At 37.4% G+C, this 6,972-nt stretch overlaps 1 long non-coding RNA gene across 3 annotated transcripts; it reads left to right on the forward strand.

Annotated features, from left to right (window-relative positions):
* The first annotated feature begins 399 nt into the window (after positions 1 to 399).
* On the forward strand, positions 400 to 2,451 carry LOC311070369. Of its 3 annotated transcripts, none has more exons than XR_014603664.1 (5): positions 400 to 535; positions 1,185 to 1,318; positions 1,501 to 1,563; positions 1,730 to 1,824; positions 2,194 to 2,451. It is a non-coding gene; the product is annotated as an uncharacterized lncRNA (long non-coding RNA). The 3 variants fall into 3 exon arrangements; XR_014603665.1 differs by lacking the exon at positions 400 to 535 and adding an exon at positions 650 to 816; XR_014603666.1 differs by lacking the exon at positions 400 to 535 and adding an exon at positions 655 to 796.
* Positions 2,452 to 6,972: the final 4,521 nt, after the last annotated feature.

The raw sequence follows: 6,972 nt of genomic DNA on the forward strand, positions 1-6,972 counted from the left end.
TCCAACATCCAAACAATGCTGATCAATTAACTGTTGAAAAAGTGTTGATACATGAATAATGATACAACGTTGAAAGATCAACTCTGAATTAAACGTTTGTTGAGTCGTGATAAAAGCGCTTTCTAACGTTACATCTTTTATTTTTCTTTTTTTTTATTGCATAACACATTTGTTACAATTTGCCGAAAAAAGAAATTGATCTTGTAATACATCATTTAGATACAATTCATGTTTTCATAAGGAATAAAAAATAAAAATAAATACACATCAGCCAAAAGAGAATTGAGACGCTTTCTACATCTCCTGGCGTACTTTGAGAGCAACTCCAGTCTGATTGATCATTTTGGAATATCGTTCAACACAAGAGCTTGATTGGAGGACGGCGGTTGTCCATCACACAACTGTGATTCTATTGGCTCTGACGGTTCCAGACAACACCCGATTGCTCATGCGCGAAGTGGGTCTGTGTTGTCATCGTCAGGCAGATTCTGACCTGGACGGGTTCGGAATGAATTTGGTGGTAACATCTCAAACGGTAAGCAAAGTTTTTGAAGTCACATTTTATAACTAGAAAATTCCTAAATAAATGTTGTGTGTGCCTGACTCTGTCACATATGGGCGTCGTGACGTCATACTTGGCGTGGCGGCCATGTTGATGGCCTCGCGAATGTAAACATACAGCAAGTCGAACGAGGAGAAACAGAGTAGGGAGAAGAAAAGAAAGAAAAAAGATGCTAGAATCCCGAAAAGGATGTGGAATTTACCGGGATACGTTAAATGGGGAAACCAGGGACCAGTATGTGGACAAATTTTCCTGTAAAATATCCCGTATTTTAATACCTTACTCTCATAACATTAATGTTAGCCCTTCCATCGGACCTGTCAGTCTCTGCACTGTTGTCCTGTTTCTACCCCCTTGCCCTTTCAGCGAAACAGATGTTTTCAAAGCATCGTTTTGCTTACTTGAAGTCAACCTTAGCGTGATATTGGCCTTTTTAAGATAACAGCGTGGTTGTTGTGAGAGCACGATTTCATGCCAATCTGTAAGCAAAGTCACGTTAGACCTAGCTTCACAACTCGCATAGTTAATGCTGCAGTTTTGTAGTACGAATTTTTGCTGTCAGCAGAGGGATAGCAACAGAAAGATGAATGTTGAAATTTTCATTTTTCGGGATATTTTATAGGAAAATACTATACGGGAAGACAGCGGGAAAAGAGCTCTGCTGGAACAAGTTATGAAGTGAAGCCGGCAAACACTAAAGAAGAGCTTGAAGCTTTAGAGAATCACTTGGAGGACAAGAATGAGGGAGTAGAACTGGTAAGTTTTAAATAATTAATCTTGTAAAGTGCTGGCAAAGTTTCATTATGACAATTGGCTTGTTCACTTTGGTGACCACTACAAACTCCTCGTCCTCATCATGTGCCTGCTTTGTGGAGGTCTGACTCTGACCACATTTTCTGGTTATAATTTTAATTTCTTGTTTCTTGTTCTTTTCCGAGTAAACAACTGAAGATGTTGGGAGGCGTTGATGCTGCAGACCATGTGAAGAAGTCAATGGCTGCGTAAGTAACTTTATGTTCCTTTTTTGCATTAGTTTACAGTGATGTTCCCTGTCATATACTGTCATGCACTCCCCCCACACACCCACTTACTCACTCTCTGCTACATTTTCATAATGAACTTGATTGCAATATAATATTCTAATATAAATCTGTTTAACCATGGCAGAACTATGACAAATAAAATGATGGCCATAATGAGCCTCAGAGGAAGAAGTGGGAAGGTTGCCTTCATGAAGACCCGTCTCTACAAGATAATCTGTGGTGAGTTTGCTTTAACATAGTAGTTTTGTAACAGTGTTTTAAATAATTGAATATAGTAAGCAGAATAATAATTCATAAGAAATGAAGAAATCATTTTAGTTGGAGAACTCTACAGAGCATGGTCTAATATTATATACAGTACTCCATTCTGGGCTCTAGACTAACTTCTCTACCGGCAGCACTGGTTACTACCAACTGCCTTTTGTTGCTTGCCCAAGCACATGATTATCAATGACCTTGCACATTGATCAATACTAATTTATATACTTGAAACATTGGCAATTCCACAAAAGTTGATATTTGCAAAATATTTTAATTTGAGAGGTTAACGTTTGCTAATACTGATCTGTTTCCCCCCCCCCTCATCAGACGCTGTCTTGAGCTCATTTGATACAACTACAACAAAAGCAGACGAATACATGGCCAAATACTTGAAATATGCACCAGAGAGGATAGGTGGCGGTGGCAGAAAGAAGTAACAAGAAGGGAAGATTTAACCAGCCGTGTTCAATGTTGCCCAATGTTTGGGCCGTTTTTCTAAAGGTTAAAGTTCGACACGTGTAAAATGATGTTGTGTGAAATGTTGGCACACTTGCAGCCATGCAATAAAGCATGTTTCTTACGTCAGTGAAATGTCTTTATTAATCTTCTTCCTGGTCTTGCTTTGACCAATTGGCTTCTTCCTAGCTGACTGTTCAACGTTGATTAGATTGACGTTGTAATGACATTGCTATTTCAACGTTGATTAGATTTGCAAAATCTAAACTAAAATCAATATTGATTCAACGTTGGCGAATTCACCTATGTTGAGAAACGTGACATTGGAATGACATTGCTATTTCAACGTTGATTAGATTTGCAAAATCTAAACTAAAATCAATATTGATTCAACGTTGGCGAATTCACCTATGTTGAGAAACGTGACGTTGGAATGACATTGCTATTTCAACGTTGATTAGATTGACGTTGGAATGACGTTTCTATTTCAACGTTGATTATATTGACGTTGGAATGATGTTTCTATTTCAACGTTGATTATATTGACGTTGGAATGACGTTGCTATTTCAACGTTGATTAGATTTGCAAAATCTAAACAAAATCCAACGGTTATCCAACACTGACACCTGACGTTGATTCAACGCTGACTCTACGTTAAAATGCCAGCTGGGTACTTGAAAAACCGCGGAAAACTACTTTTAAACAGGAAATGATGAAATATTGTATTACCTTAATTAATATTAGTATTACCTGAGGTCATTTTTCCGGACCTTTTTACTGAAGGTAAAAGTCGCTGTAATCTTTACTGACATTGTCCGTAATGATTACTGAGATGGCACATTTGGACGGGACTAAAATCACAGAGAAGCTCTGGTAATTATTACTTTACCCCACCTCTCCATGTTAAACTCCCGTCCCAATAGGGCTTTAAGGCAATCAACCACCGAATGGCTACTAGTTGTCCCTGCAAATTAAGCAGGGACATGAAAGTGTTTTATCATCGGAAAAAAATGACACTCTTCACCTTCGCTAAGTAAATATATATAATTTATGAGCTTTTAAAAACCACACACATTTGGAGTGGAAAGCGAGATAACCGTGGCAGCTGTGAGGTGAAAATCTCTGGAGCTGTCGTTCACTCACCCACAGAAGCAAAAACAATCAAAATATGCAAATCCACAGTCAAAGACACAAACAAAAGAATAAATTATCCAGAGGAATATCACACCGCTGAAATTCATCTATATGAGGTTTATTTAATATCATACAGCTCTTCCAGCAGAGCGGATGAGAAATAACCCCTGCCAGGAATACTCTGACGCCGCTGCTGTTTATGAGGCAAAATGGCCCCGCTATAGATATGGAAAGCTCCCACTGTGTAGACAAGTGTGTATGTGAGGAAGCGCGGCTTTATTTAGATATACTTTGGGGACAAAATTGTCCCCAGAAGTTTGCTGAAACTGAGAAAAAAAAGAAAGAAAAAAAAAGAATTAGGGGCATTTCATAAATCTAATACATTGAGTTGCTTAACGATTAAAAATTTTCATCAAATTCACTACATGAAGGGTTCAGCAGTAAATAATATTTATACTTGTTCTGTCAGGATAGTAGATCAGATTTTGGCTTGATTTGCCAAATTATTCACTGTTTTCAAGACACACAGGCGCACACGCACACACACACAAAATATCATTTAATGAATTTGTAGATTGTTTTTAGATTTTTTAGATTTACATTTAAGGTATAATTAACATTTTTTTAAAATGTATAATTTTTACATTATGTAATTTTAAATAGTTTAAAATATTAATCTATTGTAAATTTTTCACACCAAATGTATTTTTAATCGTTTTTTAAATGTATACTATTATATTAATTTTTTTAATATAAAATGTTTAATTTAATATTATATAATATTGAATCTATTATACATTTTCATCTACTAAATGTATTTTTTTATATATAAAAAATCTTGTTGAATGTATTTAAGAACAGTTACATTTTTTATATTTACATTTAAATGTAATATTTTAACATAATGTAATATTTATTTTAAAGAGTAAAAAAGTGTACATTTTTACTTTAAAAATATTTGATAAAAAAAACTTTTCTTGTTGAAAAAGTTTTTTTTTTTTTTTTTTTTTTTTAATTGAAATTTGCAATCATAGCTGAAAATGTTACAGTTATTATAAATTATACAGGGAATGTTTATGTGTGAAAGTTTTGTCAGCTGGCCCAAAACTCTCTCATCCTTATTGATGTGATGATTAATCAAAACGCATTTCAATATTAGCTCAAAATTGCCCTCAAAATAAAATGAAGATAATTCAAATACATTTCTCAACATTGAGTCAGACATGTAAAAGACTGAACAGACAAACAAGAATTTGTGTAAATGGACAAAGAACCTTATAGTTTTGTGGTGTTGCGCCAACTAGCCCTATATCAGCTGAAAAACAAGCACAGGGATGTAGTTTAAACAATCGCATCAGCCTCTGCATTGCGATGCAGTCCAGTAACAGGCATTAAATTGCAGGTTTTCTTACAGCAGTTCAAAAACTCCTCCCTACAGAGAGTTTACCTTCCTTCCATCTGCTCGCTCGGCCTCACTCTCTCTCCTCTGCTGATGGAAGGAAACATGTGCGGCTGTAGCCTGCAGAGATGGAGAGCAGGTTTAACAATCACTGCTCTGCCACTGAACCCACAACACAGTGACCCCGCGACCCCCAGCTGGGGCCACGGCTGAAAGTGATGCAGATGTGTGAGTGTGTGAGTGTGTGCTCTACAGAGCAGTGTCGTGCAGTGGTGTTCTGAAATTAAGAGGCAAAGTCATCAATGTTTTTTTATTGCAAATTCATGTTTGAGTTAAGTCGGCATGAAACGGAAGTTGTGATAGTCTTTTCATCCCTATAGTGATATATTAACAGCTTCTTGAACAAGAAATCATTGTAGATGGTTGTGGTTTGTGGATGGTTGTGGTTTGCTATGGGTTCAGTCACATTGGTGCCGTGACCCAGATGGGAATGAGTGTAAGGGAGGCCATCTACTAAAACTTGCTCCTTGCTCCCCTGGCCTCAAGAGGTGCACTAGTGACTGACACTAGAGGCTGCGGTCTCTAACGTCCTTGTTTGCTCGTCCACCTCCCATGCCGGTGACGCTGGTTGGAATCCCACTCGGAATGGAGCAAGTAAAACCAGTCACATTGGTGCCGTGACCCTAATGGGGGTGAGTGTAACAGAGGCCAGCTAGTAAACAGCTGGGCAGGTAAAAATCTCAAGAGGCACACTAGCGACTGACACCAGAGACTGCGGACTTTAGCGTCCTTGTTAACGCGCCTCTCATGTCAGTGACGTTAGTTCGAATCCCGCTCGGAGCGATGTCACAGACAAAACTTTTTGTTTTGGAATACAAACACATAAAAACATGGTATTTTGCACAGATAATGCCGAAGTATTACGTATAATAGTATTATTCCACAAATAGAGGTTGTATACAGTAGTACTGTGTGGACGACTGTGTTTATAGAGAAGCAGACGAATAGAAGTGCTAAAAAAACAATATATTGTGCTGATGTGCTGAGCAGCCATATTGGATTCTGATGTCTGGGTTGTAGCTGTTCCTCCAAGTTTCCAGTTCACAACTCCCACTTGAGAGGGCTTTCCAGTTAAAAATGCACAGTCTTGGGTTTTAAAGACAATGTCAAATCAAAATGGACCCAGAAATGTCTCTGGTCTAGGAAATAACCCAGGTCACATGGATGGGGAAAGCAGTGTTTTATCAGTAAATTTCACCATTCATTTAAATACCAATGGATTTGAATATTAAGTCCCGTTCTACATTTTTTCATCCTGAAATGTGTCACATCATAGACGTTAGATGCATCTGATATACTGCTCCATGTCGACCTGGGAACACCTATCTCTGATGTTCTCTTTGAAGTGCTTTGCTTGTGATCATTACAGAAATCTGTCAGTTTCTGATGCACAATCAAATTTCAAGCTGACATTGACAAGCTCAAATTAAAGATCGCAGTGGGACTTAATGTGAGTAATGAATCAATCCTGCCTTCTTACATCTGCTCATTAGCAGATAAAAATCACAAGGCCAGAAATGATGCTTGCACTTACCAGAAACAAACATTCAGACCAGCATTATATATAAAAGAACATTATTATATTATAAAAGAACATCATTTTTATACTACGCAATCAGAACTGCAACTAGTTTAACAGCAGTTTTGTAAATATAATCTTTATTTTTATAGAGTTTAATGTCAGTCAGTGTATGAAAAATCAGACCTGATGCTAATCTGATTCCTTATGAAATTCCCTCATTACCCATATAAATCTGACATCTACAGACTTCATTAGCAGGGTCCTTACTGTACTTATATAAATACCTTTACAGGAGAAAAGATGTTGGCATCAGCAAGATGTAGAGTTCACATTTGCAATGGAGATTTGCCCCCGTTCCTACCTGGCACTTCTTCAAAGAGGAGATCACCACATTCCAGCTAAAACTGCTGAACTGCTTTTCCAAGAGCTCTGGGAATGCTGTCAAAGGTGGAAGAATAAATCTGTTTCAAGCAAACATAAGGATCAAATAATAACTAAGGAATATTTCGTTGACGGCATTTGTGGCACAATGTG

Source organism: Abramis brama (genome assembly GCF_963993115.1).
Source record: "Abramis brama genome assembly, chromosome: 20".
In the NCBI taxonomy this organism is placed as follows: Eukaryota; Metazoa; Chordata; class Actinopteri; order Cypriniformes; family Leuciscidae; genus Abramis; species Abramis brama.